General features: G+C 39.8%; 1 protein-coding gene, 1 long non-coding RNA gene and 1 other non-coding gene across 3 annotated transcripts in view; 2 read left to right on the forward strand and 1 right to left on the reverse strand.

Moving 5' to 3' along the window:
- HEATR5A (HEAT repeat containing 5A) overlaps positions 1-9,353 on the reverse strand; it is a 131,744-nt gene extending 122,391 nt beyond the window's left edge. The window contains exon 1 of the mRNA XM_017537605.2: positions 9,199-9,353. The gene's annotated coding sequence lies outside the window, so the exon portion shown is untranslated. The remainder of the gene's footprint in view (positions 1-9,198) is intronic.
- LOC119472554 overlaps positions 6,963-15,325 on the forward strand; it is a 26,529-nt gene continuing 18,166 nt past the window's right edge. The window contains exons 1-2 of the long non-coding RNA XR_005201700.1: positions 6,963-9,211; positions 10,673-10,812. This is a non-coding gene — a long non-coding RNA (uncharacterized LOC119472554). The remainder of the gene's footprint in view (positions 9,212-10,672; positions 10,813-15,325) is intronic.
- Positions 11,031-11,137, forward strand: LOC119472559. The gene has a single exon (XR_005201705.1). It is a non-coding gene; the product is annotated as a U6 spliceosomal RNA (small nuclear RNA).

Consider the following 15,325-nt stretch of genomic DNA (forward strand, 5'->3'; position numbering starts at 1 on the left):
ACCACAGCCTGGGAGACAGAGTGAGACTTGCTCTCAAAAAAAAAAAAAAAAAAAAAAAAAAGAGAAAGGAAAATGTAAGTATAAAAGTACGAATTACAGCACTGTAATTCCAGTGAAAATTCGAAAGAATTTACAAGCCCAACACTAGAGAAACGGTTAAAGTTTGACATATTCAAAAGAATACTAGCCTGTCATGAAAACTACAAATGCATAGGAGTGCAAAATGCTTAATGGGGGGAAAAAAGTAAAGAAAACTACGAGTGCAGAAGTTTTACATGTTAAGAGAAACCTTTAGTTAAAGCAGTGTTTACCAAGAGTACTTTGTGGAATACTGCCAAAGAATGACAACATGTATTCTGTGGGAAGAGGGGGAAATCCAACTTCAAACAGTCTTGGGAAATGCCACATTATCAGTTTTCTTCACCGGTTTCTCCATACATGTAACATGGTAATGTGCACTACGTACTGCCAAGAGGATGTGCAGACAAAGCATTTGATGTTTCTAAACATTTTTAATTATAGGCCTCTCCCCTGCTCCCTACCTTTTTCTTTTTATCCCAGCCAAAAATCTCATAGAATTGGTGTACTATAGAGCACAATCTTTGAAATACTAATCATTAAAGACTAGGATAGGTCAAAAAATTTAAAAATTTCTTTTTCGTTCATACGATAAAATGATTTTTATTTCTTTCTTTTTTTTTTTTTTTTAAAGACAGTCTCGTTCTGTTGTCCATGCTGAAGCGCAGTGGTATGATCTCAGCTCACTGCAAGCTCTGCCTCCCAGGTTCAAGCTATTCTCGTGCCTCAGCCTCCCAAGTAACTGGGATTACATGTGTGTGCTACCACGCCTGGCTAATTTTTGTATTTTTAGTACAGATGGGGTTTCACCATGATGGCCAGGCTGGTCTCGAAGTGATCCACCCGCCTTGGCCTCCCAAAGTGCTGGGATTACAGGCATAAGCCACTGTGCCTGGCCTGAAATGTTTATTATTAATAGAAGGATATATAATGTCATACTTCTACTATCAATAACTATCAATGTCATATTTCTACTTAAAAGAGGCCATTTCTGATTAATATTTTGGAGCAAATTAGCTATATAAACAGAATTTTCTCATAAAGATGTAAATAAAGAAAGAAGACGATGCTGGGCGAGGTGGCTCACACCTGTAATCCCAGAACTTTGGAAGGCTGAGGTGGGTGAATCACCCGAGGTTGGGAGTTTGAGGCCAGCCTGACCAACATGGAGAAACCCAGTCTCTACTAAAAATACACAACAGCTGGGTGTGGTGGCGCATGCCTGTAATCCCAGCTACTTGGGAGGCTGAGGCAGGAGAATCACTTGAACCTCAGAGACAGAGGTCGTGGTAAGCGGAGATCACGCCATTGCACTCCAGCCTAGGCAACAAGAGTGAAACTCCATCTCAAAACAAAAGAAAGTGGGGAGGGGAGGAGAGGAGAGGGGAAAGAGAAGAGAGAAGATGACCGGGTGTGTTGGCTCACACTCCTATAATCCCAGCACTTTGGAAGGCTGAGGCAGGCGGATCAAGAGGTCAAGAGACCAAGACCATCCTGGCTAACATGGTGAAACCTTGTCTCTACTAAAATACAAAAAAATTAGCTGAGCGTGGTGGCATGTGCCTATAGTCCCAGCTACTCGGGAGGCTGAGGCAGAGGAATCGCTTGAACCCGGGAGGTAGAGGCTGCAGTGAGCCGAGATGGCACCAGTGCACTCCGGCCTGGTGACAGTGAGACAAATATACAAAGTTTTAACTTTGTATAATTAGGATTTATCAATTCACTTAAAAATTTGTGTTATTCTATACTGTTAAGTAACTCTCACATACACATTGTTTACAAACTAAAAATCACTTGTTACACTATATATTTTAAATTTTGATTTCTGAAATTCCAAAGATGAATTCCCACAGTCAAATAAATACATGTTTTCTAACTCATACCATAAAACCTAACTTACGACGACACGCCCCAGGCACAGCACTAATACCTAATTTTAATATATAATGAAAATACATTCAGTGTACCAAGATGCCAAGAATATTGTCTGCAAACTTGGTAGGAACAGGAAGAATGCTGCCTCTTACCACTGCATAATACGAGGCAATATGAACAGCAAATACACACCCCTCTAAGATCCGATGGGGAGAACATCCTATTAGGATACAGAAGTCAGTGTGGAACAGGAAAAAAAACAGGAGTTACCAAGACAAAGAATTTAACACCAGGACAAGAAATTTATAAGTTGGGGTGAAAAAGGGTTATAGGTGGAGGGGGCTGAATTTACTCTGCCTTCTTTTTGTTTTTCCAAAATACTGCACGTTATTGTGAGGGATGAGAAGAATGGCAGAAGCTGGATTCCAGGATGTTGAGACTACCAGTGGGAGCCCCAACTGGACTATAACTACTTCTAGCAATTCTCCTTCCAGATTACGAAACAGAACACCCTTGAAATGTAAAAGGAAGTGTTCTGGGGAGTAAAGGGGGATAAGACTGAGGAGTAGGAACCAACTTTAATACGTCAGTAATAGAAAAATGAGTATTTCTGGAAGATCTACTTACTAAAACCTTTTAATTCGCTATCTCATTTAATCCTCATAATACTGAAACTTAAGATGTTATTATTCTCATTTTACATATAATGAGCTAAGAAATTTGTCCTAGGCTGAAATGCTATTTAAGTGGAAGAAGACAGTAATGTCCATGTCTGTCTAATGTCCACGTTCCTTCAACTACTTCATACAGTCTCTACAGTTATCACTGGTATTACTTACTAACACAGCTATTGCCATAGTCGTTGAAACATTCAATCCTTCTAACTTTATTGTTCTTTCTCATCACTTCACTTTTATGTCTCCAGTAATTTGAGGATTTTCATCAGTGTTATGTCTTCCAGAGACATAAGCTTTCAGAGAGCCCTTTCCATCTAGACAGTAAATAAATAAGTACTAAAAGTATTAGTTTACACTTTGGCTTCTCTTGACTATTTTTATTATGTTTCATTCCACACGCCAACCCTCCAATCTCTACATGGAAGGGAGATTTCATTCTGGACCTTTAGAAATGCCAGAGGCAGATTTTAAGTTAAGAAGTTTCACTTTTATTCTATCTCCCACCACACCCTTCTGAAAGTCACTAGCTAGCAATTGCACTACTTGGTCTCTAACTGCAATTCCAGTAACAGGAAGTAAAAAAACAGTCTACAGAGCAAGTTTCAGAACTCACGGATTTTACTGACATAAATCCATCAAAGCCTATTCATTCTTAGTTCTTAGACATGACTAAGAATCCAGTTATCTGGATTCTAGACAGAGTAGAATAGAGAAACACATTAAAAGAGCAAACCCACTGAGAGCAGGAAGCTAACAGATGGAAGAGACAAATATTTAATATAGATATTTTTAAAAGCAGAGCAATATTGGGCTACTTAATACAGAAGCAAAGTGTGTAAGATGCCATTATTCCTTCGGCACATCATGATTTATAGGAGAGGCCAGAAATTCTTGCTCCATTTTCAAAATAAGTCAATCCTTAGATTTGCTGCATGTGCAATCTGCTACCTAGGATTCCCAAGTTTAGCCATTAGACTACCTGCTTCAGAATCCTCCTTTTCCCTCTCCTCTAATTGTTCATGTCGCTTACATCCCAGTTAGAATTCACAGACTCACCCTTAATCCACACTACGGTCTAACATACTGGCTCTTCCTCATGGTTCCTACTTTTAATTCACAACCTACCTCTTAAAATTTAGCTACCTAACCTAAAATTTAGCTAAATTTCTAAGCTCTTGGAACCTTACCTGAGGGCTTTCCTTGGCAGGTACTGCTTCGTACTCCCTGCCAGATGTCCAGCTAGGCTCTTAACTTTGCAAGTACAGATCCCTGGAATAACTCAATATTATTCTGCCTTCTGACTGCCACTTTCATGTCCTACTCATGGAATAAGGTAGACATATCATCTATTACATCAAATCCCCACATGTATCTGGGACAGCACTCTGTAAATCAAACTAACTGATATTTCTGCAGCAAAAGATAGGAAGATTCGTATTCACATAAGATGGGATAAACAATAACTGTAAATACCTTTGCATCAGTTCAGGCCATGTTTTGGTACCAAATGAGTTAAGAAAAAACTTTTCAGAGCCTTTTAGTCTCTAGAATTAGGACTAAGGGATCTGGTACATGTATATCTGCTTTGCTTTTTCTGATTTCCTCCCAAAATATATATATAATATATATATATATTATATAATATATAATATATATATATATTATATAATATATATTATATATTATATAATATATATAATATATAATATATATATATAATATATATTATATATATAATATATATAATATATATAATATATATTATATATGTATAATATATATATATATATATTTTTTTTTTTTTGAGACGGAGTTTCACTCTTGTTACCCAGGCTGGAGTGCAATGGCGCGATCTCGGCTCACCGCAACCTCCGCCTCCTGGGTTCAGGCAATTCTCCTGCCTCAGCCTCCTGAGTAGCTGGGATTACAGGCACGTGCCACCATGCCCAGCTAATTTTTTGTAGTTTTAGTAGAGACGGGGTTTCACCATGTTGACCAGGATGGTCTCGATCTCTTGACCTCGTGATCCACCCGCCTCGGCCTCCCAAAGTGCTGGGATTACAGGCTTGAGCCACCGCGCACGGCTCCAAAATATTTTTTTAAGAGTGTTGGTGATTCAATGGGTAACTTCAGTTTTCTGGAAATTTTATTTACATAAAAAAGATATTAATATTTCTTTTGAGTAAGGTATTATTTTGTTTACACGCATACAAATATGCATATATTCAACATGTAGAAACCGCCAAATGCAACAGAAAAGTATATAAATGCTATTGCATATTACCCAAGAAGTATTACTTGGGCAATAAAGGACAACTAAGTTACTGAAAAAAATACATACATAAAACAATTTAGTAAAATTAGCACCATACTATTTTATTTTTATCTTTTTTTTTTTTTTTTTGAGATAGGGTCTCACTCTGTCACCCAGGCTGGAGTGCAGTGGCAGGATCTCAGCTCACTGCAACTTCCAACTCATGGGTTCAAGTGATTCTTCGACATCAGTCTCCCAAAAAGCTGGGACTCCAGGTGTACACCACCACACCTGGCTAATTTTTGTATTTTTTAGTAGGTACTGTGTTTCACCATGTTGGCCAGGCTGGTCTCGAACCCCTGACACCTTAAGTGATCTGGCTGCCTTGCCCTCCCAAAATGCTAAGATTACAGGCATGAGCCACCACAACTGGCTGATGGTTTTAAGATTAGCAAAAGTATATGTACAGCTTTAAATATTTAAAATTATCACCTTCTCCAAGTTTTCCTTCATTTTTGTCACACAACCAGCTCCAATTTCTTAGGCAGATAACTAATATAGTGCTTTAATATGGTTATATTATGCTTCTTTTCTAGAAATAAGTATCTTTCTGTTGTTACTATTTTTTTTTCTTTTGAGACAGAGTCTCCTCCATCGCCAGGTAGGAGTGCAGTGGCCCGATCTTGGCTCACTGCAAACTCTGCCTCCCAGTTCAAGCAACTCTCCTGTCTCAGCCTCCAGAGTATCTTGGAACACAGGTGTGTGCCCAGCCCAGCTAATTTTTTTTTTTTTTGAGACAGATTCTCGCTCTGTCGCCCAGGCTGGAGTGTAGCGGTACAATCTAAGCTCACTGCACCTTCCGCCTCCTGGGTTCAAGCGATCCTCCTGTCTCATCGTCCTGAGTAGCTGGGATTACAGGTGTGCACCACCACACCCGGCTAATTTTTGTATATTTAGTAGAGACAGGGTTTCACCATGTTGGCCAGGATGGTCTCAATCTCTTGACCTTGTGATGCATCTGCCTTGGCCTTCCAAAGTGCCGGGATTATAGGCCTGAGGCACTGCACCGAGCCAGTGTTGCTACTATTTAAAAAATAAAAAAATTTTAAAAAGCCCAAGCATGAGTCAGGATATATACTCCAATTTCAATCTGTTAGGTATCTGTTTAAAAAGTTCTAACTTTCCATTTGGTTCTCAATGTAAACATGTTTGATTTCTTGTTCAGTTACACTTCCAATAATATTCTGTCTGAGCTTATGACCAACTAGGAACCACTAGATTTATCACTAGATTCCGGTTTAAAAAATGGTTTTGAGGCCAGATGGGATCACACCTGTAATCCCAGCACTTTGGGAGACTGAGGTGAGGAGATTCCCTGAGCCCACGAGTTCAAGACCAGCCTGGGCAACACAGCAAAACCGCATCTCTACAAAAAATACAAAAAAACTGGGAATGGTGGCATGTGCCTGTGGTCCCAGCTACTCAGAGGCTGAGGTGGAAGGACTGTTTGGCTCCACACCAGTGACCCTGTCTCCAAAAAAAAAAAAAAAAAAACCTGTTTTGAGTAAAGGTACCTCACTGCTGGTTATGATAAAGCCCATGAATGACATAGTAAAAAGAGAGAGGTTTACTAAACGAAAAAAATTTCCCATACCAGATCTAAATGAAAACTGAAAATTAGAGAGTTGCTAGAGAAACATATAAAAACTCTTCCTCTTTGTAACAGGATTACAAAAGGCTAGAGTTGCTGAAATTACAAAACTTTATACTAAGTAAGGGAGCAGAAAAACCATTCCCCTCCTCTCTCATTACACACTGCAGATCTAGAAACATTTAGGAATCCCACAATTACGTGACATTATAATGAGAAAACAAGATTAGGAATTAAAACTGAGGCCAGGCGACTTTTGGAGGCCAGGGCAGGGGGATCACCTGAGGTCAGGAGTTTGAGACCAGCCTGGCCAACATGGTGAAGCTCTGTCTTAACTAAAAATACAAAAATTAGTCGAGTGTGATGGCGTGTGCCTGTATTCCCAGCTACTCGGGAGGCTGAGGCAGGAGAATCGCATGAACCCGGAGGTGGAGACTGCAAGTAAGCCAAGATCATGCCACTGCACTATAGCCTGGGTGGCAGAGCGAGACTCTGTCTAAAAAAAAAAATAAAAATAAAAGAATTAAAACTGAATTTAATCTATTTCCTCCTACAAAAGATTTAGTGTTTAAGCATTTAGAGTTCTAGTTCAGGGGTCCACTAATTTTCTTCTATAAAGGACCAGAAAACAAATACTTCAGGCTTTGGAAGCCTCTATCACAACAACTCAAACACAATACCTGAACAGCCATAAATGAAGGAGCATTGCTGTGTTCAATAAAACTTTTATGAAGCCGCCACCAGTGTAAATTTGACACATAGGCTGTAGATTGCTAAGCACTATTCTAATTCAAAAATTTAACACTAAAACTAGACAAGGGATTTAATTAAGTGACACAGGCAAGTCTTTACTAATGTTTTTGGCCCCAGTTAATTGATTTCTCAAATGAGATTTAATAACAGTTTCTCAATGTCTCCTGAAAAAAACAGAAGTATTATTTATATAAGGACTGTGGTCTCATTAAAGGATTGCTCAAACTCTTCAATTACACTATGAGATAATGAACCATATAAGACTGAATACAGCTTTCTTAAAAAAAAAATACAGATGTCGTTAAACTGCCTAACCAGGATTTAGAATAAAATAATTTTAGAATTTAAAAAAATCCAGAATTTAACCCTTATGTTACTCATAGTTAAGAAAGATTATTCTAAACTGCCTCAACTTTTTTGAAATAAAGCAGGAAGAAAGGTTAAGTGCATTAGTTACAAACAAGTAAAAAAAAGTAATTTTTTCTGTAGAGAATATATTCATTAGTTTAATGTAGTTAATTGTAATTAATAATTTAAGAATTAAAAAGGTACCTTGGAGTCATGTATTTTCTGTGACTAACGCCAGATACAACGATTAAAAAACAAAAAAAGAAAGAGAAAAAGTGACCTAATCTAACCTCCATAAATAGTGGAGGGAACTTAAGCAGGAATTCATGTTTCCTGACTTTCAGGGGTCTTTTCCTATTCTATAGTTTATATAGGTAAAACAACTGCATTCCAAGGCATAACAAATTCATACTCCAGTATTCTCCAACTGTCACTATTCTTATATTATAAATTCTGCCTGTTTACCAGTTAAGTGGAAAAAAAAGTCAATGGTATTAAAATGTAACACAAATCTCCGAGTCCATGCTTTTATCTAAAATCCCGTTCTCAAAGACATACTTTCTAAAATGTTTGGAAAATGAAACAAAATTCTCCTCATCCCATCCACCTAATGCTTGACTACACTTCTGTTTTCCCTACAATTTAAGTAATTTCACTGAGTATTTTCGCTGGAAGTTTTTAACTGTACATGTGGGCCCCTTTATTTCTCCTTAAACTTTTAACACCTCTTTCAGGCTGTAAATTCCTTAAGGGTGTCTAGCACAAAAAAGGTGCTGAATACGTATTCAGTAAATGAATGCGCATAAAAACAATGGATAATTATGACCTTTAACATAGGGGTTCAAGCTATTTTACTATTATCTGACTTGACAGTCAAGAAAACTATCCTAACTTGCCGCAAATATCCACTACTGTGATAAACAAAGCGCTATAAAACACTTCATAAAGTTTTTAAAGACTTTATAATCACTTGAAATAACGCCGTATTGGCCGAGAGTAGGTTGAAAGAAAATGTTGCCCCACGCTAAGCAAATGCTATCCCAGCAAAAGCTTTCTTTCCTGGCGAGAACTAAAATAGTTCTCCACTTAGAAGGCAAATACTCCACTGCTCCCTTCTTGGAGAGGGAACTCCTTGAGGGTTCCCGCAGAAAACAAATGGGCCTCAGAGGAAGCTCGCCCAAAGGCCAGGCCGGGGCCCCGTTCCTCGCTGACTACTGGCGGCGCAGCGGACGCCGCAGGGCGGGTCCCGGGAGCGGCGCGCGGGCTAGGCGGGCTCCGACCTCTTGACCTTCCACACACGCCGGGCGTCCCCGGCTCCCGCTGGCTGGAGTCCATGCCTACTTGTTGTGCTCAGGTGAAGCCAGACTCTCCCGGAGCCCAGGAGGAAGAAGGACGGACCGCACTGCCCATCGGCTAACCCCGCGCCCCAGTCAGCCCCTCCTCGGCGGGCTCCGGCCCTTGGGGCCAGGACACCTAGCCGCTCGACCAGTTCCCCCACCGGCTTCTTTCGAGATTACATCGCTGCCGCGACCACCCTCGGGATCCTGGAGCGCTCAACTCACATTGCTGGCCCCGGTGCGTCCTTCCTCCCAGCCAACAGGCAGTCCGGATACCGCCCCCTCGCGCCCGGAGCTGCCCCCCGCTCCGCGGAGACCCGACTGCCTGCCTTTGGTGGAGGGAGGGGTACTCCTCAGCTCAGCGCCTGTCAGGGTTCCGCCACTTTACCAGCTGCTCTGCTAACCCCAGCAGAGTCTGCATTTGCCCGCGGCGGCCACAGCGAGGCATTGAGGTGGGAGGGGCGCGCGCGGGGCGTGGCCGGAAAGCTCGCAGCAGCTAGCTCGGCGGGAGCTAGCGATTGGGAGCACGCCCTGCGCCACGCCGCTGGTCCAAGGCCCCGCCAGCTGGCCGCCGAACCATCGAGCGCCCACTCTGGCAGGCGTAACTGCTTCACCATCGAAAGAACGATGGAGACAGCGGCCCAAGTTAGGATTAGGATTAGGTTTTTCAGTCCGGCGATTCTGGTCTATTTTTGTCTGTTTTTATCGCAAGCCAGAGTCCTTGGGTGCAGCTCCGGGACATCTAAAGGGCCTGGAGAAATTCAGGCGGGGCCAGTGCTGTGGGTGTAGATGGTGTAGTGTTAGACGTGGAAGGGACCCTAGAGAGCCTTGACTCTGAGGACTGAGGTAAAGTGACTTGCTCAAGGTCACATACTAAGTCAGTGGCAGAACTGAGACTAACAGCTTCTTAGCTCGGGTCATGTGCGTTTTCCCACTACACTCGGCGTCTTGAATGTCATTTTTCATGTTTTATTTTGAATCAATCTCCAGCTTACAAAAAGGTTGCAAGTATAATAGACCTTTTTTTCCCTGAATTGAGATTTAAATTGCTGACCCCATGTCACATTGTCCCTAAGCACCTTCTACATAATCACATTATAACCACCAAAATCAAAATATTTATGTAACTCAGCGTTTTGCCAATCGTCCCAATAATATTCTTTATGGTAAAAGATTCTGTTCAGAATCAAGCATTGTATTTACTTACCATATACCTTTCCCACTCTTCAAACTGGAACGTAAACTCTTAGTCTTGCCTTGACTTTCATATTATTGACATTTTAAAAGATTCCTGGCCAGTTATTTTTGTAGAATGGCCTTCACTTTGGGTCTGTCTGATATTTACTCATGATTACATTCAGCTAGGTATGACAGGACTCCAGAAATGTTGCTGCTTTCTTCTTGTTGCACCCTATCAGGTGGCACAATTTTAAATTCTCTCATTACCGATGTTTAATAAGGTAGTGTCTGTTAGGCTTCTCCAGTGTAATTACTTCTTTTTCCCCTTTGTAAATTAATAAGCATTTTGTGAGGGAGACTCTGAAACTCTCCTTTCAAGATATTTGTAAATATCTGGTTCTCATCAAATCTTCAATTAACATTTATATTAGTATGGATCCACAGGTTTCTATTTTGTTAAATGAGTTATAATCTATTTCTGTCTCTCTTTTCTCTTCTTTTTTTGTTTTTCTTAATACAGGGCCTCCTTTGTTGCCCAGGCTGGACTAAGTGGCTATTCACATGTTGATGGTGCAATCATGGTGCACACTACAGCCTTGACCTTCTGGGCTCATGCAATCCTTCTGCCTCAGCCTCCCAATTAAGTAGCTTGGACTACAGGTATGCACACCACTGCACCCAGCCAATATTCTGTCTCTATCATTATTTATTTTTGATGCTGAATTATCCCAAGTTTGGTGGGTAGGGGTCCCATTCATTCTAGCTTCTGTGATGTGTGTGTAATTTTTTTTTTTTTTGAGACAAGAAGACATGGTATCGCATTCATTCTAGCTTCTGTGTTTTGTGTGTGTGTGTTTGAGACAAGAAGGCAAGGTCTTGTGCCCGCTTCGGCAGCACATATACTAAAACTGGAACGATACAGAAAAGATTAGCATGGCGCCTGTGCAAGGATGACATGCAAATTTGTGGAGCGTTCCATATTTTTCACACTGGGGTCTGTTAGGGGGGACTAGGGGAGGGACAGCAGGGAGTAGGGAGTTGGGGAGGGATAACATGGGGAGAAATGCCAGATATAGGTGATGGGGATGGAGGCAGCAAACCACACTGCCATGTATGTACCTATGCAACAATCCTGCATGTTCTTCCCATGTACCCCAGAACCTAAAGTGCAATTAAGTGTATATATATAGTCTCGTGCTTGCTTCGGCAACACATATACATATATATATATATATATATGAAGATAAGATCTCACTCTGTCACCCAGGCTGGAGTGTAGTGGTCTGATCATGGCTCACTGTGGCCTCGACTTCCTGGGCTCAGGTGATTCTCCCACCTCAGCCTCTTGAGTAGCAGGGACAATTGGTGCACTACTGTGCCTAATTTTTTTTGTATCTTTTTTTTGTAGAGACAAGGTTTTGCCATGCTCCCCAGGCTGGTCTTGAACTCCTGGGCCCAAGCTATCCACCTGCCTCGGCCTCCCAAAGTGCTGGGATTACAGGTGTGAGCCACTGTACTGGCTTTAAATTCTGTAAACATTTTATTGTAAAATATTTTTAAAATAGAGAATAATTAAAAGAGCTTTAAATACCATATACACATTGTCCAGATTCAACATTAACAGGATACTATTCTGTGCCCTTTTGATACATCCCCATCATTCTTTCAGCACTCCCCTAGTTACTAGCACAATTAGATGTTTCAGGCTCATCCTGCTCCAGCCTTAGATGTAACCATTTATGCAGGAGCCCTGATTCCTTATAGTGGAAAATGGTATTTAGCACTAGGTATGCTCACTGCTATTAAGGTATCCGTAGCCAAGGCTGTCTCAGGGGATGCAGTTGGGGAATATTTTTATACATTCATACACATACATAGCACATCTTTATATGTATCCCTACACACATATTTACAGCTATATTTGTCTAACAATATATATTGAAAAATCATGTGTTCATAGTAAAACCTCCAATCCAGCATTATACAGTTCATTCTAGTTTCTGCTCTTCCACATTTATAACTACTTTCTCCTACAGAGAGAAGCCTGGCTCCCATTATCCTTGACATATTTACTTATTTGAATAACCCTGCTGTATGTGAGCAATCACCCATAGCTGCCCTCTCTTCCTTTGGAGGATACCACCCTTACCCCACTAAGGTTCTGAAAGCCCCAAATTAGCCATCTCAAGCCCCACTCTCATGTTTCTTTCCTTGCCATCACTACCACACCCTGTGATCCTGCCTAGCTTATAAACCCTACCCATCCTGCTCAGACCCAATCATCCCATGCCAAGCATCCCCCTTACCTCACTTTATATAGATTAGATACACACACACTATATACATTAGTTATATATTATATATTTTCTACAGCACCCTATATACACATACATACATCTAATATATAGCTTAGTTCTATATTATATTTATTATATATTAATTTTTATAAAATCTTATATATACACACACTATATGTTATATATCATATATATTTGTTATATATATATTATTTATAGTACCCAAAACATGTATCATATATATATATAGTGTGTGTATATCACATATATATATAGTATGTGTGTATCTTATATATGTATATATATAGTATGTATATATACAGTATGTGTATGTATAGGTAAAGAATAGTATGCAAGATATATATTGTATGCATGTATATAGGGTATTGTAAAGTACCCTAAAAAAGGAAAAAAGCTATTACAAGATTCTGAAAGAGAGAACAATTACTGTGAAGTACAGTTGGGAGGCTCATGAAGAGTTTAAAGAAAGAGATGACATTTAAAGTGGGCTTTGAAGGACACATAAGGATGGATGAGTAGGATATATGCCAATAGATATGGAAAAACTCTTGGAAAATAGTTTTAGCGGGCTCAAAGCAGAGAAAGAAATTCATTTTGCCTGAGTATGTGGTACAAGAATAACAACATTAGAATTTCGGAGTTAGAAGGGATATTATGTGTCATTGAGTCCAACCACTAGTTTTACAAAAGATTCAAAGATGGCTCCAGACTTTAAGCTAAGTAACTAAGAGAATGAAATTAGAAGGTAGAATTTGGAGGGGAAAATAATGAGTTTAATTTTAAACATGTCACATTTGAGGTGACAGTAAGGCATCCAAGGGGAAATGAGGGACTGCAGCTTTAAGAGGGGTCAGAACTAGAGAAGCAGAATCCAAATTTTTCCGCCTGACACTGACAACAGACATAATGAAAGAGAAAAAAATGAGGAAAAACAAGGGCAGCACAAACACCAATGTTATTATCTTAACCTAATGGAAATGTGTCCCACTGTTCAACTACTATTATACTTTGATTATACTTTGTTTAATTTTAAATTGAAATTTTGAGTCGCAAAAAAGAAGCTGTACTATAGGTAACAAAAAGAACATAGCTTTGGAATTGGTGACTTGCATTCAAATTCTAATTAACACCACTTAGTAAGCATGACCTAGGGAAAATCACTTCATATTCTGAAGCTCAATTTCCTCACTCATAACATGAGAATACCATCTCCTTCCCTGAGGTGTTCTGTGGATTTGAGATATATATATAACTAGCATGTTTTCCACTGTCAAATGATAGCTAGAATTATTAGGCACTTAACTTAACTCCCTACTCCCAACTTACTCCAGCTTGTGAATGCATCACAAATATCTGATGAACATACAGAAGGTGCTCATCAGGTACTTGAAGAAGGAATAGAGAATTCGATATACTTCCTGCTTATTTTATACTAATCACTGTAAAGCATTGTACTGCATTTTCTAGGCTTTGTATAACAGAAAAAATTTCTCACCAATAAATTAAACATTCTTAGAAGTATAACAGTTGGTATTTTAACGGTATATGTAAAAACAATGAAGCAATACAGTGGTTACCCATTTAACTTGCTATGTGATATCCTGCTGCAATTTATTGTTCAAATATAACCAATTCGATGATTTTAGGTTCCAAATAGCATACATTTGGGAAACTGAAAATGATAGATTACCTTTAAGATTACTTCTATTTCTGAAATTGTAAAATTCAATGACGGTAGAACAATATTGCTCCAACAATGGAATTCTAGTTTACCCATGGAACTCTAGGGCCCTCCTCTTGATTGTACCCCTCAAGAGGTTAATAGCAGTTCCTTTGAAAAGACATTCTTAAATAGTTTGAAAAGCACTATATATTAATATAGCCATTTCTTAGAGAGTCAGTATGTATATTAGTGGGCTGCATTTGATGCAACGTTTCACAAACTTATTTGGAATATAATATCGTTAAAAAAAAAAAAAGGAATGGATATTGGCCAGGTACACAGGCTCATGCCTGTAATCCCAGCACTTTGGGAGGCTGAGGTGGGTAGATCACCTGAGGTCAGGAGTTTGAGACTATCCTGGCCAACATGGTGAAACCCCATCTCCACTAAAAATACAAAAATTAGCCAGGCGTGTTAGCATGCATCTGTAAGTCCCAGCTACTCAGGAGGCTGAGGCAGGAGAACTGCTTGAATCAGGGAGGCAGAGGTTGTAGTGAGCCCAGATGCACTGCTGCACTTCAGACTGGGTGACAGAGCGAGACTGTCTCAAACAAACAAACAAACAAAAAGAATGCATATTAATAACTTTTAGAACTAATGTCCTGGGATCGGGACATTTGGAAAATGCAGCTCTGGAAGTTTGTTATTAGTGATCTACTCCAGTCATGCCAAGTTGCTCAGTGTTGATGGAACCACTGAGGAGGCTAGGGTTGGCAAGCTCATGTCACAAAACTCATGGGTTGGGCACATCTTCCACTCTGTTGATGTGATCTGAAGCCTGAGATGACAGTGATACCCTACTCTAACAAAAGATCTGTGGCCCTTTGTGATACATCTTTCCACTTTGTGGTCTATCAAGCATTATTTGTCAATATACTGCTGAGCTTGCTGTAATCTGTGACAGCTTTTAGCACTAAATTTCTAATGAGAACTTTTGGCAATGGGTAGGATTTCTCCCAGTAGCAAACTACCACTATAAATATTCAGTTCAAGAAGTGCTTAAAAACAGTAGCAAGATCTTCACCTATGATGGCAGATAAGAGCAGTCCATTTAACCTGGAAGGAAGCTGTTAAACTCAGGACTGGCATTTCTTTCTTTTTTTTTTTTTTTGTTTTGAGATGGAGTTTCACT

This window comes from Cebus imitator, unplaced genomic scaffold, assembly GCF_001604975.1.
Source record: "Cebus imitator isolate Cc_AM_T3 unplaced genomic scaffold, Cebus_imitator-1.0 Scaffold104, whole genome shotgun sequence".
Lineage (NCBI taxonomy): Eukaryota > Metazoa > Chordata > Mammalia > Primates > Cebidae > Cebus > Cebus imitator.